The sequence below is a fragment of the Myotis yumanensis genome, unplaced genomic scaffold (genome assembly GCF_028538775.1).
Source record: "Myotis yumanensis isolate MYYU_CA2020_CCGP unplaced genomic scaffold, mMyoYum1.0.hap1 SCAF_9, whole genome shotgun sequence".
In the NCBI taxonomy this organism is placed as follows: domain Eukaryota; kingdom Metazoa; phylum Chordata; class Mammalia; order Chiroptera; family Vespertilionidae; genus Myotis; species Myotis yumanensis.
In genome coordinates, this window is record NW_027223760.1 from 49,910,079 (window position 1) to 49,937,310 (window position 27,232).

Below are 27,232 nucleotides of genomic sequence, written 5' to 3' on the forward strand. Positions count from 1 at the left end.
GTTTTTCTGGGCTATGTTGTTAAGTGCATATGAATGTATGATTATTTTATCCACTGGTGCATGTTATTTTTCTAATAATATAATATTCCTCTTTATTTTCATTAATACTATTATAGGGATTAGTGCTTATCCCTTAAATTGCATGGTGCCTAATCTTATTAGTTTTCTTTTGTTTAGTGTTTGTATACACCTTTCCATATTTTTTTTATTTTCAACCTATCTATGTCCTTTTAAGTATTTTATAAACAGATATAGCTGGCTTTTTTAAAAAATCAAATCATATTGCCCTTTTTAGGTGCATCTAATCCGCTTACATTCATCCTAACTAATATGTTTAGGCTTACTAATACCAATTCCTTTTGTGGTGTGTTTTACTGTGTTTTGTAATTTTATCTTATTTCTTACTTTCTATGGCATTTATAAGTAGTCTTTATTTCACTTTTTTCTAATATAATTTTTATGAGTTCTAATATAATTGCATTGTTGTTAGGAAATGTGATTTACATTAGATTTGATCTTAGAAATACATAAGGCTTACTTTGTGAGTCTCAAGCATTTTCTACATATGTTCCATTTGGTATATATATATTCTGTATGGGCAAAAAAGTTGGCATAAACTTTTGCTTTGCTTGGTACATTTGAGACAGAACTATTAAAATCACCCATTGTGATTATATATTTCTTTTTATAATGTTAGTTTTTCTGGGCTATGTTGTTAAGTGCATATGAATGTATGATTATTTTATCCACTGGTGCATGTTATTTTTCTAATAATATAATATTCCTCTTTATTTTCATTAATACTATTATAGGGATTAGTGCTTATCCCTTAAATTGCATGGTGCCTAATCTTATTAGTTTTCTTTTGTTTAGTGTTTGTATACACCTTTCCATATTTTTTTTATTTTCAACCTATCTATGTCCTTTTAAGTATTTTATAAACAGATATAGCTGGCTTTTTTAAAAAATCAAATCATATTGCCCTTTTTAGGTGCATCTAATCCGCTTACATTCATCCTAACTAATATGTTTAGGCTTACTAATACCAATTCCTTTTGTGGTGTGTTTTACTGTGTTTTGTAATTTTATCTTATTTCTTACTTTCTATGGCATTTATAAGTAGTCTTTATTTCACTTTTTTCCCCTTTGCTGGATTTAAAGTTACAGATGGTATTCCTAATAATTCAGTGGTTATTCTTAAATTTTTAAAACAATGATTATAGATATTTAGCATCTCTAGTCTCCTCAAACTATCCATTAAATAGACCCCCTTTTCCTACCTCTCACACTGTCCATTTTCCTTATTACTATTGTCTAGTCTAGACCCAGGGTCAGCAAACTATAGGTAACAGGCCAAATCCTGCCTACCACCTGTTTTTTATATAGCTCATGAGCTAAGAATGGTTTTCACATTTTCAAATATTTTTAAAAGAACAAGTTTATGATATCAAAATGATATAAAATTCAAAATTCAGTGTCCATAAACAAAGTTTTATTGAAATACAGCCACTCTCATTTGTTTATATATCATCTATAGCTGCTATCTTGATACAATAGCAGAGTTCAGAAGTTACAACTGAGACCAGATGACCCACAGAGTCAAAAATAGCAGAAAGCTCTGTCCTGACCTTTAACTTTCTGAATGACATTTTTTGCTTCTTGTTGCCATAACTTAAACTTTATGCAAGCCATATTCAAAGACAATAGTATCACTTCTTTTTCAGCCTTCCTTTCTCAGGCAGGACAGCCCTGGCCAGCTCCTGGTTTCAGGTCAGGTCTCTCATGTGCATGGGAAACTTTGGGTTCTCTACAATCTTATGGTTACAGAAATGTGGTTGTCTTTATCTCCTCTGCACATGAGACCCAGTTCATGTGCTTCAGCCTAACTTAGAGCTTTAGGTTTCTGCCGGGAGCCAGTCCATCCTTGCTGTTTCAAGGGACCTGGCGTATATGGCATACTGTTCTTAATATGTTTGCTCCCCTTCTTGGCTCTATGTGTTTTAACCAAAGTCACCTCTCCGAGAAAGGTTGTTTCCCCAGGTAGGAATTTTTCCCTGAGGTTAGGGAGGGGATACAACCCCTTAATTAAGTGCCAGGTGGGTAGTTAAGCTACATAATCTTTACTCCCTGGAATGGAGATAAGAAACGCCCTAACCTTTGTAATAGAAATTGACAGGATTAAAATCAGCTGGTATAAATACGGATGTAACAAGACAATAATCGTCAGATCCTAACCAGAACCTAGCCAGAGAACATGGCAAAAGATCCTGGACAGAACCTGGCTACAGAACTTCACTGGAGAACCTAGACAGAACATGGCAAAAGAACCTGGATAGAACCTGGCTAAAGAACCTGGTGACTGAACCTGGCTGGAGAACCTGGAGAACCTAGCGAGAGAACATGGCACCAGAACTTGGTTGGAGATCCTGACCAGAACTTCCCTGGAGATCCTGGAGGGAGAACCTCGCTATGCTGATGAAATGAAACCAGTTTCCATGTCATTCATTCTTCGCCGACTCCGTCCACACCTTGGGGAACCCCTGGACCTGCTGGGGTTGGACCCCAGCAGGTTTCTGGTCCACAGAGATATTCATTTCGCCTTTTACTCAAATATATCACACACACACACACACACACACACACACACTCACTCACTCACACAATTGCTTTATTTGAAAACAGTTTTAAAGTATAAACTCAGAATTTGCATTGTTCCTTCTTATGAACCCATGAGTCTGACCTCTAACCAAGGGTCAGCAAATTATAGCTCTTGGACCAAATCTGGGCTGATAACTATTTCTTTAAATAAAGCTTTATTGGAACACAATCACATCCATTGTATATGGCTGCTTTCACTGCAAAGGTACAAGTAGGTAATTGCGACAGAGGCCATACAGCCTGAAAAGCCTAAAATATTTTTGGTCTGATCTTTTACAGAAAAAGATTGCTGACCCCCTACTATGAACAATAGAGAGCCTCTTTTATTTATCTACTCTTCCTCACATGGCATTAAATATTAGTTAAATCATGGTAATCCCATGAACTTCAGTCTTGTGTACTTAGCTATATATGTCTGTTAGGCTTCTCAAAATTAACATTTAACATTGAATGTCAAATCCCTGACATTTCCCCTGTACCCTTCTTCCCCTACATGACTTTCTTCCAGTATTCTACTCCATGCCAGCAGATGGAAATCCTGTCCCTTCACCTTGCTCAAGTCAAACATTTTAGGGTCAAGTCAAAAAATTTAGGGACATCCTTGACTTCTCTCTTTTCCTCACCCTCCATGTCTTTTCTACCAAAAACCTAAAAACCAGAATCCATGAGTAAGCAATGCAACATGACCAGTTCTCTCTTCATGGAATAAACTGTCCCAGTTGTGAACCAGGTCCCAGGAAAAGTCCGTCAGTGAGTGTTGAAGTCACTCTCATGGGAAGCTTGACGCGAATCCTTTTCCATAACTCAGGCTCAGACATCTGCTATCTTTGTTGTGCCTGTTGATGTTTTCTTATCTTTATGAGAAAAGGAAATATGCCAGCCTTCTTCTAGTAAAGTCCTTTGGATTAAACTCTCAGAAGGAAACCAACCTCACCTAATAAACTCACCAGAACATAAAAGGACATGGAGGAGAATAATAAAACTAATGTGCTAATCAGTAAATGCCCGAAGCAGACCTTAAATCAAATAAAAGACAGGAAAGGATGCCTTCTGCCAGAACTTAGAGACACACCATGATAAGAAAACATTACCTTGATTTTGAATTGCTGGAGGGAAATAGCAGTTGATTCAGAAGTAGCCTGACCATCAAGAGATACCAGTGGCTGCTTTTATTTTATTTTATTTTTTAAAAAATATACTTTATTGATTTTTTACAGAGAGAAAGGGGTAGAGATAGAGAGTTAGAAACACTGATGAGAGAAAAATATCGATTCAGCTGCCTCCTGCACACTCCCTACTGGGGATGTGCCCGCAACCAAGGTACATGCCCTTGACCAGAATCGAACCTGGGACCCTCAGTCCGCAGGCCGACGCTCTATCCACTGAGCCAAACCAGTTAGGGCAAGTGGCAGCTTTTCAACAGGGGATGTCATCTTCCTTTCAGTGTTCTACCAGAGTTGATGGAAGCAATCATACGGCAATTGGCAAGGTACCTCTGGCTTCCTTCTCATTAGCCGCATGATCAATGTGGGAACTGGCAATTCTCCCACCCAGTCCTCCAGTGCAGGGTATCCAGCCACAGGCAGAATTAGAAAGTAGGTGAAGGTTTTCTTTGTCAAATGTCCATCTGCCTCAAATCCTCCTTGACCACCTGATTAGTGGGGAAGCCAATATAATACCAATTCATACCACTGTATTAGCAATCTAATGCATTTTCCTGTATGACCTCTACCGTTCATTTTCAAAGGGAGCAGTCACTATTTACATAAATAGATGCATTTCAAAAGGTGGACTTCCAGCTTCAATGTGCCCTGCATGGAATACAGTGGCAGTGATGTCCCTGAAAATAAAACTACCTACCCTTCCAGACTGCCACAAATCAATCCAGATCCAGGGGAAAGAGCCCTGGTCCATATTTTCTCTGGGCAGAGCATCCAACTCTAACATCTTTCTATGTAAGGAGAGGTGTGAGCACACTGAGGGGCCCCAGGAACATGCAGCTGGTGGAGCACATTGCCCCACTCTGTCACTGCCTCCCATCAGCTCTGCCCACCAGCAGGTGCTATGAGCAGACTAGGGTCGCAGAGGGCTTTGAGAAAAATCTTTGCCAGGCATAATCCTTAACCTGTAAAAGCTCCCCACTCTAGCAATTAGACAAGTCCAGAATGTGAGTCATTCTACAGGCTCTTCCATAAGTCAATACCTGGAGAGGGCGGGGACGGGGGGGGGGGGGGGGGTAGGGGGCAGGTGGAGTGAAGAGAATACTTTCTTAAATCAAAATGGACTTACAAGGAACAAAAACCAAATATAACCTATGGCCCCTTTGTTGGACCCTATCTGAACAAACCAGCTGTAAAAGACCTCTAGAATAATAGTAAAATTTGAATATAAACTACACATTAGAAGTTATTAATGAGTTAGTGTTAATTTTGTTAGGAGTGATCATTGTATTATGGCCATGTAGGAGCATATTCTTATTTATTTTTTAAAACATTCACTTTTTAACATATTTTTATTGATTTCAGAGAGGATAGGAGAAGAAGAGAGAGATAGAAACATCAATGAGAGAGAATAATTGATCGTCTGCCTCCTGCACACTTGCTACTAGTGATCGAGCCCACAACCCAGGCATGTGCCCTGACCAGGAATTAAACCATGACCTCCTGGTTCATAGATTGATGCTCAATCACTGAGTCACGCTGGCTGGGCTATCCTTATATTTCTGATGATGCATGTAAAGTATTCAGGGGTTGTACTAGCTTCCTAGGGGTTGTACTAGCTTCCTGCCATAATAACTCACCACAATCTTGATAGTTTAAAACAAAAGAAATCCAGGTTTTGGCTGGGCTGTTCTCCCTTGGATGGTTCTAGGTGAGAATGCTTCCTTGCTTATTCTAGCTTCTGGCAGCTGTAGGCATTCCTTGGCTTGTGGCTGTGTGACGCCCATCTCCACCTCCCATCTTCATATGGCCTTTGCCTCATCTGTTTGCCTACAGTGAGTGTATATGCGTGTGTGTTAGGGTGTGGGGAGCAGGAAGGGATGCAGGGAGTAAGGTAGTTGCACAGGCCTGAGGGAAAGAGTGAGAATGACCGGGGAGACAGGGAGATTACAAAAACAAGGGCAAAAAACCCTAAAAAACAAAACAAAAAAAACAAGGGCAACTCCTGTAGATTTTTAGGCAATGCCTGCCAGCCATTGTTCAGAGCCCAATTATAACTACGATGCTGAAGGAGTTAATGCACATTCCCAAAGTACTTATTATATCTAGGAAACTGCTGCAAATGCTAAGTGATTATGACTCAACCTAACTGAAAAAGTCATTTCTCAGGACTCTCTTCATGCTGAAACATTTATTTAAAGCAACTCCCTCTGCCTCGTGAGGGGGTTGCTGCCGGTGGAGTGTAGGAGGATGTTCAGGAGTGATTCTGCAGTTAGGGAACCCCACTGTTCCAGCGGGGAGTGGACCTAGCCCACCTCAGGTGGAGTGCTGTGGCTGCTGCCTCCTCCTCCCACACTTCAGGTGTCAGTGTTCCTTCTTCAGGCAACTCACACTTCATATTTAGAGTGTCATTTCTTTTTTAGATTGAGAGCATGAAGGCTTTTGCTTCCTTCACACTTAGCATCATACTTTCTCTCAATTGCTCGCAGTCACTGAACATGTGCAAGACCAGGAAAAAAAGAAATGAAAGAACTGTAACAAAAACTTAAAGATGAAACCAGCAAAGGCAAAAAAAAAAAAAAAAAAAAAAAAAAAATGAAATGCCAAGGAGACATACAGCTCCCTAAACAGGTCCAGAAGCTTTCTTGAAACAAATCTTTGCAACCACTCCCTTGTGTTGACACTTTCTACTTCCCACTAAATGAATTAAAGTGACAAACAATAGAACACGTCTCAAAGTTGAGGTACTACATCGTATAAACAATGCCATTAAGACTTAATATCACAAAAATCATCCGTAGACATGGTAGTATTAGCTAGTACAATGTTCTCAACTTCTGGGCAGTTCTAAATGTTACTTCTTGCTAAATGTTAAAATATAGCACCGTATTTTACGGATCAACAGGATGAGCTGACAGGAATAAAAGTAGTCAACTGCAAAGAAGAAATCAAAGTGTAATTGATCAAATTGTATATATAAGCAATGGCTTAACTTCTTGTCCATGAGGCAGAGCTTTGGATAATAATCCCCTGTCTCCTTTACTTGCTGCAAGTAAATAAAACTATTTTGTGATATCCACATCTATCCATTCTTGAATAGAGCACCCCAAATGGTGGACCCCTTGAGTTTAGTAACAGTAGGACTGAGACCCAGCATTACTAATAAGCTCCCAGGTGATGTGGGTATAGAGCCAGTTCTCAAATTTGGCTACACTTTGGACTTACCAGGAGAGTATAAAATAAGACTGATGTCCCAGAGATTCTTATTTGTTCTTGAGTGTGACGTAGGTATCAGACTTTTTAAAAAATTCCCCAGTGTTTCTAACCTTCAGTGAAGTTTGAGAACCAGTGGTATAGAGGTAGTTGATTTTCTTGAGGTCATGGGGGCCAGATTCAAAGTGTTTGGTTCAATACCAAGTGACTGTACTGGCTGGATGTTAGAATTTTATGAATAGCTTTTAAGTAATAGATAACACTGCTTGGGGCACACTCATGGACATCCAGATTTAATTGGAGGGCCCAGACATTGTAATATTTCAAATCTCAATTGATTCCTATATGCACCCAGGTTAGGAATCACTATTGTAGATGTTGCAAGAAGGAATTAGAAACATCTTCTTAGAAGGAGTAGACATAGCTTAGTGGAGAAAATATGATGTTTATGAATACACATATATAGTCCAACAAATACTTGCTTCGGTATTTTGTAATAATAATTCTAACTTTGGGGTAGATGATGGTGGGATTAAGCATGGGTTTGAATTAGCATATCCATATTTAAACCTTATCCTCACCCCTGCTTTTAATCTGATTATTTGAAGAGTTTAGAAACAGCATGGTGTTTTACACTTGTAGTGGGTATAAGATCAAAAATTAATGGCCTATCAGTAAAGGCAATATTATAACATTTCCTTGGGTGGATCCCATACTGAAACAATAAAGTATGGAAGTAATGATGATATATTACACTATTAAAGGTATGAGGGCAAATCACAAGACAGGCCTGGAAAAATCGAGTGACATTGGGAGGCTTCATAATTGGGATCTCATCAGTACTCACATCCAAATTGGCAGAGCCCCTCATGGGGATGAACAGTGAATATGAGGTTTGAATAGGAAACACTACAGCCTCTGCATAAGTGCTCTTTGAATACATGTGGAAAAGACATATCCTAGACTTGGCTCTAAAGAATGGAGTAGGCAGAAATTGGTATAGGCAGAATTTCTATGTAAACCAGTTTATAGTCATGATCATTATATAATTAAGACCATAAGAACCAAACTCTAATGAGGAGAAAGCTTAAAACATTCATTATGTAGTTACCCAATTGTGGGCAGGTGAATTACAATAAGAAGTCCTGGAGACTATTTAAAAACAACCTTAGTGTATGCACCCAAATAGGCATGCCTACATTGAATATAAACATGAGTACCAAAATACTGTCCACTGAACTGGCAAAGTAAATGAGGACACTAGAGAGGACAACATGAAGCTTGACTTCATGAGAAAATAGTGGTTCAATGGAATTAAGGATGAATACAAAAGGTATGGGCAGAGATGCTCATTCAAGCATTGCCTATAATATTAATAAATTGGAAATATAGATGTTCAATAATATGAAATTTCATTTATTTTTGTTGTTTGGTTTTTTTTAACCTTAACCATATTGAGATATAATTGACAAGTAAAATTGTATATATTTAAAGTATACAACATGATGATTTGATATATATTATGAAATCATTACCATAATCAAGTTAGTTAACATATTCATTGGGATCTGGTTTATTAAATTAGGGAGTATTGTATCCTATGTAATCATTAACAATCATAATGTGGTATAATATTTATTACTATGGGGAAATACTAATGATGAATTGTTGAGTGAAAATGAAATACAAAGAGTATGTACAATATGATCCTAATTGTGTTCATATATAGAGAAGGGGTTAGGAAGATATAAACTGAATAGTAAATAATAATTGGGGAGATTATAGGTGATTTCATATTTCTTCACTGGAGATTCTCTATATTTTCTGAGCTTATCACATATGTATTTATTTTGTAATTAGAAAGAAACACTTACACTTAAAAAGCAAAGCTTGCCTAAATAAGAAGAAAAATATGGTAGGTCAAATGTAAAGTAAGAATGAGGAAGTATAAGAATTTATAGAGCATCTTCTGTGTTTCTCCAATAAGAAGACGTTTTTTTGTGTCTTAGAAGAGGGGAATTTGTGGCACCACATGAAAATGACAGAGCAAAAAGGATGCTCAAAGAATAAAGTACCAATTAAATAGGAATTCTTGTCTTTGGTCTTCTCTGAAAGGTACTAAGAAAAGTCTTGGTCACAAGTCATCTGGGAACAGGTAGATTGGAGGAATGTGGCTAAGTAGAACTCATTAAACACTGAGTTTGGAAACAATGCCACATGAGGATATTTAAAATTAGCCAATGATGAGGCGGCCAGCCCAAACATCAAGTGCAGACAGTGTCTGCTAATATACTGTTCATTTGTAGCTGTTAGCAGTGATCTCTGTGACCGGTTGCTAGAGGAGAAGTACATAGATGAGCTTGCTGTTCCCCTTGGGAGCTAAGAGAGGTAGAGAAAAGGCAGGTTGTTGAATTGGAGAAGATAATCTGAATAAATCCAGCAAACACAGACAACCCAAGGTAACATTCAGGAATCAGAGTAAGGTTTAGCCAGGCTGAGAAGAGGAATGGATGATAGCCAGAGAAAGGGAGTGCATGGTTCAAACAGGGGCCATTTGCCCATGCCCAGCTGGTTCACAACAGAATAACTAGACTGAGGATAACCATAGGAGAGGTATCGCTTTCATCTTATGTGGAAGCACATGATCCAGTACTTGAACTGAGAGTGAACTGGGATCCTCATTCTGCTTTGCTAAGAGCCCAACATCCTGAAATGAAACAGCAAATACAAGCAAGCACATACCATTGGCATCAAAATAAAGTTCAATAAAAATATAAGCAGAAAAAAGGGTTTGCCACCAATGAGATGCATCTCAAGGGGGAAAAAGTTAAATAATGAAAGTTCTAACATGTTAAAAGCACCCAGACAACACCTTGCTGTGCTGGCTTCAGGTTGTAAATTGAAGATTACAAAAGCTTGGGACTCACTGTTTGATGCTTTGAGAGACAGAATGAGAAGTGCCTTCTATTTTTGATCAGGGACAAGGGAAATGTGTGTCAATCTCTGTGTGAAGATGAAGAATACACTGAGACATCCAGAAAAAAACATGTAATACCAGTGACATTTAAAACTGTTCTTTTTCTGTGTCTAAGTACACGCTGGTGACCTCCTGGGTTTCCTGATAGCAGCAGAGCAGTCATACCCTCTCCATATCAGATCAATTCCTCTGTTGCACTCACCTAGGAACTGTGAAGAGCCAGGGTCAGTAGCTAACAATAGCCTTAGACTCATTGCTTGAGTCACAAATAAGTAGAATTTTGAATCATCTCTTACTTGCTTATTTTTTTTTCTTTTTACTCCTCCTTCTCACCCAGAGAGTACTTGTCTTAATCACAAGAAGGAACCTCCATTCTCTGCTGAGTCAGATGCAGAAATCCAGCTCCTTCTCAACTTTGTGGCATGCAGTTCTAGGTGGACTTGAACATGAGCAATGGACTAATCCTGTGAATCTCCACAACCCACAGCAGACACAGCCTCCGTGTAAAACAGGGAGGAGTGGTGTCTCCACCCAACTCCAGTTCAGAAGTCTTCATTTTGTGGCCTCTTTCACCAACCACATTTCTTTAAACTTAATCAGGGCTAACCCTTCTCTAATTAGACTCGGATAGGCTACTTGAGCACTGGAAACAGATTCAGAAAGAATCCAGGGCTGTATGTAAACAACTGATTATGATCTCCCAGGGTGACTGGGGACCCACACATGCTTGTGCACACACCTTAGAGATCCTGGGTTATATACTAGTACATACTACTTCTTATCCTCTATTCATTTGATGAGTAAACATTCCTGAGGGGAAAGGAAGGAATCCTTTTGGGTTTCTCCCCTAATACCAACTGCCCCTGACAAGCCCTTGGGGTAACCACTGGTCAGTTACCATGTCCTGTGGATTTCTCCCATAGTTGCTCAATGAGGTACAAATTCTGCCTTCCTACCCCAATGATACTGCTCATAATGATCCAGTCACCATGATCTTCCATTTTGTCAAATCCTTTAATTTTCAGAGTTTTACTAGATGATCAGTAACCAGGAATAATACACTTTTCTCTTGACTTCTCTTAGGTGTTTGTGTGGCTTCGTCTTTGTGTTATAACTCTTAAGGTTTTAATGTATTACTCTCTCTTTCCTTAAATATAAATCTATTTTATCCCCACCATCATATTTCATTTCCCATTCAAAATTTTAGCTGTTTGGATTCCTTTTTTCTTTGATTAACTTAGCTAGAGATTTACTTATTAGTTATTTTTTCCCAAACAACCAACTCAGGTTTATTTTCATCCCATCATCTATTTTCTGGTGTATTAATTATTGCTTTAATAATTTAGTATTTCTGTCTTCTAATTTTCTTAAAGTTCCTTTATTGTACTTTCCCTAATTTCTTTATATTTTTTCTTTGTTCTTTAATAATGAAAGCATTGAATGCTATAGATTCTTCTCTGAGTGCAGAAGAATATATTTCTTTACTTTTATCTTCTCCAGTTTTTTATAGTTGTGTTTTAAACTCAATTTGTACAAATGCAAAGCCATTTCACATTTCTCTTCTTGTCTGATTAAGAAGAAAATTACATCTTTTAAAAAAAGAATTTAGTATGCCTCAAACTCATTTCTGCTTTTGCTAACATAATTTGGAGATGCAGGTACAGGTCATTGTCTTGATTGTTCAGGTTTTATATTATGTTTTCTATTTTCAGTGGTCACCATTAGGCCTTCTATAATAAAGCTTCTCCATTCTTACTATCTTAACTTTTCTTTATTTTTATCACAGTTTGAGTAGATCTTTGAAGATTTTTGTCAAAGTTCCTGGGTGGTATATTTTTTCAGTTCATGAATATGCAGAAAAGCTCTTCAATTTTCTTCATATGAGACAGACCACCTTGATGGGAATAAAAATCTAAGTCACAATCCTAACCTCAAAACTCTAAACTTCTACTGTCCAATATATAGGCACTAACCACCTGGGATTATTTACATTTAAGTTAATTAAAATTAAATAAAATGAAAATTTCAGCTCACTAGGCACAATACCGACATATGGCTAATGGCCACCACACTCTATAGCACAGATACAGAGCAGTTCTGTTATCACAGGGAGTGCTACTGGACAGTATTAAGGCTAGACATTGATCCACTGCCTTCTAGAATTCAGAGAAGGTTGAAAATGCCTGTCTTTTACTCGTTTATAGAATAAATTTTTTCTACCTACAGTTTATAGAATTTTTAAATGTCACTTTGTAATTATGTAGATTTCAGTTTAGAATATCAATTTGTGCCGAAACCGGTTTGGCTCAGTGGATAGAGCGTCGGCCTGCGGACTGAAAGGTCCCAGGTTCGATTCCGGTCAAGGGCATGTACCTGGGTTGCGGGCACATCCCCGGTGGGAGATGTGCAGGAAGCAGCTGATTGATATCTCTCTCATCGATGTTTCTAACTCTCTATCTCTCTCCCTTCCTCTCTGTAAAAAATCAATAAAATATATTTTTAAAAAAAAGAATATCAATTTGCACATGCAAAATGGTCTCAGTTCAGGAAAACTTTCTTCAATTACATCTTTAGAAATTGTTTTCTTTCCTCCCGCAATTCTAGCTTCTTCGGTTTGGGTTTCTGTTTCCTGTCCTTTTTTTCTTATATCATTTTCACCTTTGTTTCTTATTTTACCTTTTCAGGAAAGGTTCTCAAGTTAATCCTTCACAAAAATGAGTTTATTTCCTGTGTACCAAATTAAGTTTTGTGGGGTTTTTTTCTGTAAATATATATATATATATATATATATATATATATATATATATATATTTTAATCTCACCGTTGTTTTATTAGTTCTTATAATTCCTTCTCATCAGATTCATCTACTTCTTGATTTCATCCTGCTGTCTGTTATTCTTTCTCTTTATTACTTTTACTTCCTGTTTCATAGAGGCTATGTTTTCTTGATTTTAACTGGGAATTCCAAACAATGGTTGGAACTTTTTTTTTTTTTAAATATATTTTATTGATTTTTTACAGAGAGGAAGGGAGAGGGATAGAGAGCTAGAAACATCGATCAGCTGCCTCCTGCACATCTCCCACTGGGGACGTGCCCGCAACCCAGGCACATGCCCTTGACCGGAATCGAACCCGGGACCCTTGAGTCCGCAGGCCGACGCTCTATCCACCGAGCCAAACCGGTTTCGGCTGGAACTTTTTTTTCCAGAATCCTTCAATTGCTCATTTTCAGTGATAAGCAGTCTCCGTTCTTTCAAGTCTTCAGCATGACACTTTTTTTTCACTATTTTTCCCATGGGCTCTATATTTGTATAGTTATCCTTAAATAAGGTAAGAACAATAAAAAGCTTGTATTTAACTATAAGAGATTGCCTTTTGCTCACCTCTTTTTCCTTGTTAGCTGCAAATATCTAAATCTCCAGCTGGAATCCTGGGTGATAATGTTCACTATCCGAAGTCCAATTCCAGGTTTTAACAGTCTCCTTCCTTATCCCCCACTACCTTGTGGTGACCCCACCTCCTAAGGTGTAACAAGACACTGGCCACAATTCCTTACAGGCCCATGGTTTCCTAGGTCTTGCTCCTCTAAATGATCGGAAGGGTACCAGTCAGCTTGGGCAATGCTCAGGAAGTTTCCAGAAGCAGCAACTGTGTTGTGGAGCTGTGCCTCCACAATGTCTGGCAGGAGCAAGCTCTGGTCCTCTGTCTCATGACTCATCTCTTCTTTCTGTTCACTGGTTCTGAGAAGGTGAATTAATTAGCAGGTATCTGTAAAGAAAGGACTCACGCTCACTAGCATCATTAATTCTCCAAAAATTAATTGCTGAGGTCAATTCTTCAATCTTCATTGGCATTGAAGGAACTTTCCTTTCAAACAATAGCTGGATATTGACAAAAGCCACATACAAGCATTGGGAAAAGTGTCAAATATTCTCAGCATATGTGTTTATGGTGTAAATATGGAGGTGTTTACCAAAAAGTCACATATTTCTATGTCTTGTGTGCTCTCCAGCTTCCTCCCCTCATTCTCTGTTTCCATGCTCCTCAGCCAAGTTTGCTTATGGACTGAATGGCAAATTCCACTAGAGGTGTAAGGTCCTATCATTGCACACTCTTTTTATTCGTGCACAGTAGTAAAAAATGCAGGGTCTGGAGTCAAACTAAGTTCTAAATCACAGCTCATGTTTCACTAGCCTGCCCAGGTTCCTTAACTTCCTGGTCTTAGTTTTTTATCTATAAAATGGGGATACTAACAGGCCTGCCTTCAGAGGCCAGATGTCAGGCCACGAGATAATACAGGTCAGAATAATGCCTGGAAAACTATGAGCAATCAATCAGTATTAGTTACTCTTGTTGTTATTATGTTGTGAGACAAGTACTTTTTTCCTAGAAAATATATTCAGTGACTATTTAGTCAAGTATGCTTTCATTCAGGCAGTTATGATGGACTACTTGAAATAATGCTAGTGATCCAGGGTCATACATTTCTCAGCAGTGAGACCATGACACTTTTTATTTTTCCGTTGATGCACTAGAAAATAGAAAATAAGAGCTCCAACTTTGAAACCAGTTGAATACAAAAGCCTCTCGCTGGGACCATAATCATTATTTTATTTTAAATCATAAAAAAATTAAAGACAAGGAAAAATACCTTCCAATACCGACATCACATTCCTTGAACACACTGTAATTTTTTCCTTTTCTTTTGAATAAAATAACAAGTATTATGTTAATCTATCCAAAGACAAGCTGGAATGTGCACTTCGCGGGGAACGGCATTGCCAATGTTTGATCAGGATAGCAGGAAGCACACATCCTGCCACTCTGCTCCCAAAATAGAAAACCTATTTAGCACTTTGTAAAACATGCTAAATGAAGTTTGCTCTCTCCTGCAGATAGAGATTTTACTTCATTTTGTGCCAGCGAAATTTTTGAAAATTGCATGAGGAGAGAGCAATTTTTGGCACTTTGGCTAGGAGTACAAAATGTTAGCAAATGGTGCTGAAAGGATCTTAAGTGTAATGTTGGAATAATATTCACACAACACTGCCCGCATCTTCATTTTTAACCTATTTACATATTCACAGGGAAAAAAATGCTTAGCAGTTATTTGTCTAAATGGGCCTATTTATGGGGGAAATGGCATTCACAATTTTTGAATGCATTAGTCAAGAAGGTTGCTGTGAATAACAATTCATAAAGAAAAATATAATTTCAGCTATCATAGAAGAATGTGAAAGGATATAGGTGGAAGAATTCTGGACATCAGTGTTAACTCTGGACACAGAAAGGAAAGGAAAAGGAAAGGAAGAGAGAACCTCAGACTGGAAATTTCCACAGAGTAAGTAAGTGGACATTAAGCGAGCCACTAAAAAGATTGAACAGGACTGATAGAATTTCCAGAGTTCTAACAGGGCTCTCTTAATTTGTGACCATTTGATCAGTACAGAAGTCTCTCTACAATGGAAGTATGCTATCCATCTGCATAAAATACATATCATTACATTCATAATATACTTAACAGCTATCTTCCATGTCTATGGCACAGCAATAAAAACTGTGGCATATATGTAGAAGTCTCTATATATTTCTAACCCACAAAGAGATAATAATCAAGTTAGAGAGTGAATGCTGTATTCATGAAACACCAAACGGATACTTAGGAGATACAGAGAAGTGCCAACTTCTGGCACAGATTGGCTTCTCCAAAAGCAGATGCTGAGATTTTGAGAATCTCTGCCTGTGGAAAGAAGGTGAAGGAAGTAGGATTGAGCAGGGGTCAACTGCAATTATTTTTCCTGTCAGTTTTTTTGCAGAACACTGTGGGTAGAACTATAATTCAGGCCTGATCAAAGCCTTGGCCTATCCAATGGGGGCACTAAACTCATATTGGCCCTCAGAGTGGTCCTACATTAGGCACCAAAATGGTGAGTTTTATTAGCCCTGCCTGGATCAGTCATTGGATGTGGAAAAATCTTAAAGGGGGTCTAACCTCCATAAAGATGCGTCTCAGCAGCTGAGGTGGGCTCTTCCGGAGCTGAGAACTGAAGACTCTGCTGGTGGCCCTCCTCAATGTTGGAGAGCAGCACATCTCAAGGGAGGCTCTGGGCAGTGCAGCTTCACGTTTACCATAGTTCACTTGTAAGGCTCTTTGAGGACTTCTAATAAAAGCATCCATTAATGAAGGTGAATTGATTTTTAGTAGAGAGATCTAACAATGGACTCATGTATCCATATGTTGTAGTGTAGAGATAGCTTGTTAACCAATGTTTTTATTTAAACTAGAGGCTAGAAAAATAAGATAATTTTTTGAAGTACAACAAAATATTCAGATAAAAATATTCTCCAAACTATGAAAAAGTCACAAAATCATAAAAAAAAAAAAAAAAAAGATTTTCTGGTCAATGGTAGCTGCTTGGTTATACAATAAAAATATCACAAACAAAGCTGTGAGTTTTCTCCTGAGGAAAGAGGTCACCAAATCTCCACACTCAATCATCTTTCTGGCCTTTAGTGAAACATACAGTTGGTCCAGTATTGTGAGAGCAGTTAATTTTATCTTTTGTAATGTAAGATGGCCAATCTCAACCAACTCTGAAGATGGCCAACTTGGTGCCATAGAAATGCCCATATCCTTTTTCTTTTTTTAAATCTTCACCAAAAAAAGTTTTTAGAGAGAGAAATGGGGGAACAGGAGAGAGAGAGAGAGAGAGAGAGAGAGAGAGAGAGAGAGACCACTGTGAGAGAGAAAAATCAATTGTTGCCTCCCGTAGGGTCCCTGACCAGGGACAGAACCCGCATCCTAGGTATATGCCCTGACCAGGAATCACACCTGCAACCTTTTGTTGTATGGGATACTGCTCTAACCGACTGAGCCACCCAGCCAGGGCTACCCATATCCTTTTTAATCACATCCAGCTCTACCCTGCATGAAGGCAATACCAAGAGCACACATGTAAGTGGAGCTTCTGCAGATCACTCTGTGCCATATATTCCATTGTACCATTTGGCCCCAGTGTTCATTCCTTAAGAAGAGTCAGATTCAACTAAAATTGTACCAAGTACTAATCCCGTGTCCTCTCACAACTGCCTGCTTTGATGCCACCAGCACTGTGTGTAGTAAATAGTATTCCTATTTCCAATTTTCAGATGAGGAGACCAAAGATGAAAAAGGTTTGGAGATCTAAATTTAAAATTGTTGGGGTTTTTGTGTGCGTGTGTGTGTGTGTGTGTGTGTGTGTGTATGTTTTGGGTTTTTTGTTTGTTTGTTTGGTAAACAGCAGATAGATTTGAACATAGAACTGTGACTCCAAATCCATCCTTTTTTCCATTATGTATCTGATCCATCTTCCTAACATGGTCCATCCTGTGTGTTTTCTGGAGTCTGGCAGTTCCATGAAATATTACTAATATTTCCAAAAAAATATTCTGTGGTCAAACAAATTTGGAAATCACTAAACTAAACAAAGTTAGAGTTTTTTGTAAGCACAGGAAGTCTCGAACATGTTCATGCTAATGTGCATTGTGAATCTATAAACAGCTCAGAGGCAGGGGTTTCCATAACTGACTGGACCACAAAAATATTTTTCCTACGGTCATCATGCAAAACTAAGGATCCACAAAACAAACAGTGGGACACTCTGCTACACAAGACTCCGTGCAGTCCTCAGTCACCAGCCGTCAGAAAGTCCTCACTGGCCTGGCATGTTACATTACTGCCAAGCTGGTGAGAAGATTCCAACCTCCCAGGCAAGCTCTGCAGGCAGTGAGGGAGACACCTTGCCGGCGAGTCCTACATCTGACTGGGTTGTGCTGATCCGTTGCCAGGAGGCACAGCCATTTGGGGAGACTGGTTCAGGACTTTTCTGACAGCTTTCCCATGAAAGGATAGAAAGATTTCAAATACTGAAGAAAAACAACAACAATTGTAACAATAACAACACTGTAGGGTTGTTCTGAAAGGCATTACTTAGAATTCCAATGAGAACCACTGTTTTCTAAATAAAAAACAAATGGAAGGACTCATATACTCAGAACTATACACACACTCAAAACTACAAATAAGATGTAATATTCTTACCATGTAAAAAACTGGCCTGACAGCTATAATCATTTTAAAATACATAAATTTCTGGTGTTTGTTTTCTCTATTTTTTAGGGAATGACCTGTTTTTAATTTTTATTGATATAAAGTTATTCTCATCCATGCAATTTGATAGAAATTGCTTCCCAGAGTTAGCCTGGCAGTAAGTTTGCCTCTACGGTGTGTTCAGGTGTGAGGTTCTAGGGTTTATGTTTCCATTTGAGTGTTGCCTTTGGACTTCAATGCCTCTGGGTTACTAGGACTGAGAGGAAAGCAGTTACTCATGGAGAAAAATGAAAGGTGGGTGGGATGAATAACAGCAAAGTCAGGAATCTAAGATGCCACAGTCTCCAGGTCCATCAGAAGAACAGCATCAAGCAGCATGTGGGTGGCAAGTCAAGAACTGGTTTTTATTAGTATTGCCATAAATTTCCTAAACCTCGAAGGAAATGTCACCTCTGTGGCCACAGTGGTAATAAACTAGGAATCAAGAGAATGTAAAATTCCACACTGGAAAAGGTGTTAGGCTCTTCCTTTAAGAATCCTATTTTAAAAACTATTATATATATACTAGAGGCCCGGTACACAAAAATTTGTGCACTTGCGGGGGGAGAGGGGGGTCCCTCAGCCCGGCCTGTGCCCTCTCGCAGTCTAGTACCCCTCGGGAGATAACGACCTGCTGGCTTAGGCCTGCTCCCGGGTGGCAGAGAGCACGCCCAATCCCTAGGTGCAGCCCCTGGTCGGGCTCAGAGCAGGGCCGATTGGGGAGTTGGGGCGCCGCCGCCTGTCATGCACAGAGCAGGGCCGATAAGGGGGTTGGGGCGTTGCCCCCTGTCATGCACAGAGCAGGGCCCATCAGGGGAATTGGGGCTCCATACCCTGTCACACACAGAGCAGGGCCCATCAGGGGGTTGGGGAGCTCCCCCCTGTCACACACAAAGCAGGGCCAATCAGGGAGTTGAGGAGCTCCCCCCTGTCACTCACAGAGTAGGGCCAATAGGGGAGTTGGGGCACCACCCCCTGTCACACACAGAGCAGGGCCAATCAGGGGGTTGGGGCGCCACCACTGTCACACTCAGGGCAAGGCTGATGGGGAGGTTATGGCTCTACCCCGTCACACACAGAGCAGGGCTCATGGGGGGGTGGGGTGTTGGGGCACCGCACCCTGTCACACACAGAGCCGCAGGGCAATCAGGGGGTTGGGGAGCTCCCCCTATCAGGTACAGAGCAGGGCTGATCAGGGGATTGGGGCGCCTTCCCCTGTCACGAACAGAGCAGTGCGGATAGGGAGATTGTGGCCCTGCCCCCTGTCACACACAGAGCCACAGGGCGATCAGGGGGCTTGGGTGCTGCCCCCTGTCTGCTGATCCCGGTGCTGGGAGGCATATTACCCTTTTACTATATATGATACAGGCCTGATGCATGGGTGGGGGCCGGCTGGTTTGCTTTGAAGGGTGTCCTGGATCAGGGTGGGGGTCCCCACTGGGGTGCCTGGCCAGCCTGGATGAGGGGATGATGGCTGTTTGCAGCTGGTCACACCCCCTTCAGGGTGGGGGTCCCCACTGGGGTGCCTGGCCAGTCTGGGTGAGGGGCTGAGGGCCGTTTTCAGGCTGGCGGGTGACTGAAGCTCCCAACCTGTCCTTTTTTTCTTTTTTTTTAATTCTGGGCCAGCTTTAGCTCTGAGGTTTGGCTCCAGCTATGAGGCCTCTGCTGCTGAAAGCAGGTTTCTGGCCTTTGTTTACCTTCTGTATTTGAAACAATGTTGTGTTCCTGCTGGCTGACTAAAGCAGGTTTCTGGGGTTTTGTTTAGCTTCTATATTTGTTACAATGTTTCTTAGAGAGCAGCTGAGAGGCCGGCAAGGCAGGCAGGGAACCTGGCTTCCTCCATCACTGGAGCAAGCAAGCCTCCCTATTCGCGTCAGCTGCCTGGCTGCCGGCCGCCATCTTGGTTGGCAGTTAATTTGCATATCTCAGTGATTAGCCAATGGGAAGGGTAGCAGCTGTACAGCTAATTACCATGTTTCTCTTTTATTAGATAGGATATATGTAATATTCCATGTCTTATTAAAATGGCAGATGATATTTTTTCAAAGATAAGATATTGTTACTTAAAATAAGTATAAGACAATAATTGAGGAGGTCTTTCTGGAATATCAAATGTAATTCATGTTAGGTGGACTTGAGAGAAAAAACCATAGACATAGTCAGGAACCAGATCATAGTGGAAGCCAGAGTCTCTGCTCATGAATAATAACTCTTATGATCATCAAGACTAAAAAAGAAGCTTCAACATGAGGAAGAATACGATGACAAAAGGGTTTTACGATGCAAAAAGTTGGGTCAAGAGTCTCAGCTCCTGGCCTTTGGTTTCCCAAACCTCCTAGTCCCCACTCCCTTAACCAAAGTACCCCATTCCTACTGCCTAAGCATTCTTCTCTCCCAGCTTGGCTCATCTCCCCAAGCTTCACTCCCTTACCTGACCATCACTGCTTCCACCAAATTCCCTCTTGCTGTTTCTGATATACTGAACACATCAACCCCCACCCCATCCTGACTTCCCGAGCCCACCTGGTCTGTCACTGACCATCCAAATCCTAGCATGACAGTTTAATCCCCATGTCCATCCTCCCCTGGCCTAATTAATTTTGCATTTCAGCAGCTTCCATGAAAAATTATGCTTTCTTTAGTCTTCAAGAGTCAGTTTAGACTTAGTAAAATAAAAGCAGGATTCTTTCATCTAAGTGCAGGATTAGTGTTTAGAAATCTATCTTTATACATCAAAAATAATCTATATTTATTTAGTTAGTGATGTTAGATGAATTGGAAAAAATAACCCCTGAATCCCATAAAATCTGTGAGAATGGGATGAACAGAATGCCATACTTTAGCACTTTTAACATACACGTTCTTCAACTGTTGGGGCTGATGTACCCCAGATGAGGAATGCACATGTTATAAATATATTACATATAAAAATAAATTTTAAAAATATAAAATATATAAGTTGGGCTTATTTATAAGTTGGGTGAATTTATAAATTGGGCTGTAGCTGTGACTATAAAAATATGCAGTCCACAGTATAAAATTGTGATTATATACCTTAAAGAAATATTGTCTTTAAGCCCTGAAAAATATGAAACATCTGTTATTCATCTCCACAGAGACAAGAAAGTTAAATGGCAGGAAGAAAATTTAAATTGGATGCATGGAAGAATAGCGAGAATGGTTAAACCAAGGAGCAGGTTAGAGCAACCTTTCCATCTCACCAATGACAGGAATATTTTTCCTTAGATGACTTTAGAAATGTCACTTAGAGACTTGAAGCTATCTCAGGGCCATGGAGATGATTCTAAATTGGGGTTGGCTTATACTTGTAGGGGCTGTATTTCAAATGGAAATTTCCACTGCAGACAGAGATGCATCATAGGAAAAAGGTACTTACTGAGATGAGTGAACATCACAAAACTAAATCTCAGACATCTTTCCATTTGTGACCCTATATGTTAGCATTTTTTATCAGGCTTTGATGCCACTCTTTCATAGTTTGGCTCAGGCTATATCTACCCTAAACTAAGTACAAGAGGAATCAAAATCTAGGGAAAGGAGAACCATCTCTCGTGAGTCCCATCTCTTGTGAGAGGGGAGCTCCCAGCTTCCCCACTCACTGCTGAAATCAAACAAGGAACTGCAAATTCTTTAGGGCCACACCTCTAGTGGGTTTTCTCAGTTGGCTGGAAAACCTCAAAGGTAAGGATTTAATTAGGAATTTAACTTTGGCGTCGAAAAAGAAGTCACAATATCTAGGTATTTCAAACAAGGGAGAAGTCGAACCATGCACAAAAGAGTTTCCTGCTGAAAATTCTTTAGTGGCAAGCAATGTGTCTCACTAATTGGGGTGATGGCCAAGAGGACTGTCAATGGCCAGCCCTTTGCCCAGGGTGGCTGCTTCTACTAGGAATGGCAATATGCCCTTTTTGTGCACTCTGAAAGGCGCCCTATGGGGAGGCCTGAGGAGCTACTGGCCGCCTTTGTGGAGAGGGCAGGTCTGGGCAAGCCTCCGGCCAGCAGGGCTCAGCAGCCACCTGCTGACAGGGCCTTTCTTCCTCATAAACTAGTCCAGGGGATTCCATTAGAGAAAGTGCTGCTTCAAGCAAGCCGTGGCCACCTTTAATGATTTCCAGGGAAGGAAATGAGTCTCCCAAATCAATTATGACACTCAATTAGGTTATTTAGGCTGATGGATCCCAAGTGAAATCAGAGGATGCTATGTGTGATTCAATGGAGTGCAACACTCCCGGCTTCAGGGCCCAGGGATTGCCATGGTAGCATTTTGCTAATACTCCCTTTGTACCTTTGTAAATACAATGATTGGTGCCAGCCCAGTCCTGGGCACATAGTGGACACCCACTAAAAAAAAGGCTCAGTATAAATCTCAATGCCTGTCTTTTCTCTGGGTTTGGTTAGTATCTAAGCACCCACTTGGGTGGCCAGAAATGCTTGATGTACATGTTTATATAATAAAAAATGCTGAACATCTCTAATGTAGTCCTTTCATTTCTTTATTGATTCAAATGGTTAAACCACGTGGATGTTTTTCAACAGTAAAAATTTGTTCTTATGTGAACACATGCCCTCTAAGAAAGAGAGCGTGTAAAAAGAAGTAAAGGTTAAATTCATATGCAATTCCTAGGAGACAGGACCCATAAGTTGTCTCTATGTTAGACAGTGATCCAGAAATGGGGCAGAGTCTCTGTGTACAAGTGTGGTTGAAGAGACCAGCTTATCAACAAGCTGGTGTTTCCTAAAGCAAAATGGGCTTTCCCTAATGCACACCATGAAGAGTCTCTGTTGTCCTAAAGCCCTTTTGGACTCCCTCCCCCTGCCTCGGGTCCTGACACTGAGCCCTGCTACCAAAGGTCTTACCATTTCATGGGTGCTCTGATTGGTGGAAAGCACCCAGCTAAGGGTGCAACAAAGTGACTAAAACCCACCCTGAGCCCCTCTCTCCAGGCCATGTTCTCTGCTCACTAAATCAAATACCCCATATCCTCCTGAAGGGGTCGCTCTTTTCTAATTTGCACAAAGGTACCATTCCATCTAGCAGAGGCCTGGTAGCTGTGCCTAGTTGCATCTGACCCACTTCTAACCATACAGCAATTTCATTAAAAATGGTTGGTAGTGGACACAGACACCAGGGAGGTGAGGGCATGTGCAGGGGGAGGGGGGTACAATGGGAGGATAAGGACACATATATAATACCTTAATCAATAAAGAAAGAAAAAAATGGTTGGTAGGCCCTCGCCAGTGTGGTTCAGTGGGTTGGGTGTCATCTCCTGAGTTGGTTGGGCATTGTTTCCTGCACCGAATGGTTTCGGGTTGGATTCCTAGTCAGGGCACATGTCAGGGTTGCAGGCTCGATCCCCAGTAGGGAGCGAGCAGGAGGCAGCCAATCAATGATTCTCTCTCATCATTGTTGTTTCTATCTTTCTCTCCCTCTCCCTTCTCTGAAATCAATAAAAATATTTAAAAATAAATAAATAAAATCCAACTCTATGTTACTTATAAGCAGTACAATAAAAACATACCTAATGATATGGAACAATGTAAAATGAAAGTATAAGAAAAAGAAAACTATGTTTCACCATGCAAATACTAATTAAAAGAGTTGGAATAGTCATAATAATAATAGAGAATGAGATAGCCATTCTTATGGCTAGAGAGCATCCCAACATAATGACAAAAGTTTCAACTCCCAAGGAAGATATAACAGTTCTAAAATTGCATATCTATATATATAAAAGCCTAAACGACCAATCAACCATTTGACTGGTTGCTATGATGCGCACTGACCACCAGGGGGCAGATGCTCAACACAGGAGCTGCCCCCTGGTGGTCAGTGCACTCCCACAGCAGGAGCACTGCTCAGCTGACTGACGGGCACCAGACACCGGGCTCATGGCTGGCAAGCACAGCTGCAGTGGCACGAGCCTCTCCCACTTCCACAGAAGCGTGCTACTGAACTGCAGTGGCAGCAGGCGCAGTGGGGCCAGGATGAGCAGGATAAGCAGGAGTGGCAGCCGGCCTGGGCTCCTCCCCAGCCACCTGCCACTTCACGCACTACTACATCCCCTGAGGGGTCCAAGATTGCAAGAGGGTGCAGGCCAGGCTGAGGGGCCCCACCGGTGCACGAATCTGTGCACCGGGCCTCTAGTAACTAATAAAATAGCTTCAAATGATATAAATCTAAAGTTGATAGAATCATAGAGAGAAATGAACAAATCCTTTCTCTGAGTGGGAAATTTAGACACACCTCTTTCCATTTTTGATAGGACTAAGAGATGAAAAGGAAAAAAGAACTAGTAGAGATATAGTTGCACTTTGTTGTGCAATAACTTTATTTTTTTTAAATCAGAAATATGAATAACTGCCACTCTGAACATAAGGACTTGATCTAATCCCAGTAAAAAGGAAAGGAACTTAATGTTTTATCTAGCTGAGAAGCCTCATGGTGGTTGTATAATTTACACTAGGCATTTAAAAAATTTTAAACTATTTAGAGATCTACTATATTACTAACTCAATTTCATCCACTGATCTAGTGAAACCAACATACTTATTAACAGAGATGATTTGGACAACATAATTCATAAATTTGATTTAACGAACATGTAGAGAAATCTGAATCTAATAACTTAAAAAAATATATTCTTCCAAAGAACTCATGAAATATTTATGAAAACTGATCAAATATAGGCAATAGAGTAATTATTAAGAAGTTTCTAACAAATGATACCTGACTACCACAGAATTAAATTTAAAATCAATACATAAAAGTAAAAATTCAATTGCATGTTTATACTGTATACCAAAATACAAAAATGTAATTACCAAAAAAGTTATTTTATTTCATTTCAAAGGAACCTAGGGATAAATAATACTAGCAGCAAATACTTACATATTTTTTATCATTTCTCAAACATGTTCTATTTGCTTTACATATTAATTTATTTACTATTAACAATAGCCCTTTGAAGTAAGCATAATTATTATCCCCATTTTAAAGATGAAGAAACTGAGGTACAGAGAGGTTACATAAGTTTACACAACTGCGTAAATGGCAGGATTCAAACCCAGTCCTTGCAGTGCCAGATTTCGTATTCTTAGCCCTTACTCTTAACTACTTCTCAAAAGACATGCAAGATTTTTCTGGGGAACCCCACAAAGCTTTACTGAAAGACATTCAGACCTAATAAATCAATGGAAATGCCACATTCCTGATTAGAAGGATTCCAAATCATTAAGATATCAATTCTCCTCCCAATTTTTTTCCTTAAATTCAATGCAATTTCAATCAAATCTGAGCAAGTTGCTTCTAGGAATTCAACAGAATGATGCTAAAATTTATATTAAAAGAACAAACAGTCAATGCTAAGATATTCCTGGAGAAGAAAAATAAAATGAGATAACTTGCCCCATCAGATATAAAGACTTATTATATACTGCATTAATGTGGTGCTGGCACAGAAATAGATAAATTTGACCAAAGGAACTGAACTTAACTTCTGCTGTCACTTTGCTGCTACCATCTACTTGGCTAAACAGAGCTTTCAACTTGTGGAACAATTGTTCCCTCAGAAATGATGAATAATTTTTGGTGAATAATTTTTACCTTTATCCTCAAAGGTAGTCAGACACCAATTCCTGCAATTCTAATTAAGTCTATTGGTATAGTTAATGTGGCCAATTCCAATTTAGAATATGGAACTCCAAGGCTCTTATACAGAGGGTGCCATATAATTTTTTGGCCAAATCAGGATACCTTTGAGAATGAGAGGGAACACTATTTTTAATTAAATTATACCTGTCAGACCAGGACAGTCATCCTACTTTCATTCAATTCTGTGATCTTTTAATAATCAGTCTGCTCTATCAGTTATGTCAATTATTTCTAGGCCAAATGATACCTTTAAAAATTATTGGTCAGAATGATTTAAAGATCACAATACATATCTTTTTATGAGAAGTCCACCTTGACCATTACACTGTGATACTTGAGACAATCACTCTGCCCATAAAGCATGGGCAGTGGGATTAGAATATTGGATATTCTAATATTCAAATCCCTTCTCCGTCCCATGTATCCTTGTGACTCTGGGCCTCAGTCTCAATTTCCACATTTATAAAATGTAAAATCTATATTTCAGGGCTGTAGTAAAGAATGAACAAGGTAAATATAAAAAGCATACGTAACTCGCAGCCCATAGTAGGTACTAAATAAAGAGTAGATGCACTATAGTTATTATTTATATTAACATGATGATTCTTATTACCTGGTACCACTGGTTTCAATGGAATAGTATTGCTTTACTCTCTCAAAAATAGTTTGAATGTTTCCACTGAAACCCATTTTTTGAGCCTTAACCCTAAAGAAGTATAGCCCAATCCCCGTGATGCCTAAGGTTCAGACTAGTGCCGAGAGACAAAACCCACTTCTGCTATGCTCTGCCTCCGGAAGAAATATGCGTTTTCTCAATGCAAAGCCTATACCCACCCATTCAGATCCCTGCAGAACACTCACCTTGGGGTATTTCCCAATCACTGTGTGGCCCCCAAGAAGTAAGCTTTCTGTCTCCAAGTCTCCAATCCTCTCCTCCCTGGCCCATCTTGCTATATCCATGGCAAACCATATGATGACTTCTGCCAAATAAAAAGCATAATGTTAATACATTGATTTGTTCATCATAAACTCAACACAATCGGTTTAAAAATTTGGGCTCCAGGTTGAGGCAAACCTTCCCAGTTTCCTAAAAGGGACCCCAGCCTAACCCAAAGCCACAAACATGTTGGGGCCAGAACCCTCACTTATACCATCGTTGCATAATCAACATAGATAAAGAAGCATAATTCCCTTGAAAGATTTTCAAGGTCCTCCTTAAAGTGTGTTTCCCTCACTACTGTGGTTCTAAACTATGGCCACGGCCTCAAGACCAAATTACAGCCTTTGGCAGCCGGTTTCAGTCTGGTGGTTACAGCAATGAATTTGGAGTCAAGAATCCTGGAGTCTCAGCCAACTATTCTCTGGGTAACCACAAGCAAGTAAGCTGCCCTTGTCTCAGTTTTTCTATCAGTCAAATGGGGTA

At 39.8% G+C, this 27,232-nt stretch overlaps 1 long non-coding RNA gene across 1 annotated transcript in view; it reads right to left on the minus strand.

The window, feature by feature from the left end:
* LOC139016954 (uncharacterized) overlaps positions 1-26,781 on the minus strand; it is a 144,301-nt gene extending 117,520 nt beyond the window's left edge. Inside the window, exon 1 of the long non-coding RNA XR_011472743.1 lies at positions 26,671-26,781. This is a non-coding gene — a long non-coding RNA (uncharacterized lncRNA). The remainder of the gene's footprint in view (positions 1-26,670) is intronic.
* Between the last annotated feature and the right edge of the window lie 451 nt (positions 26,782-27,232).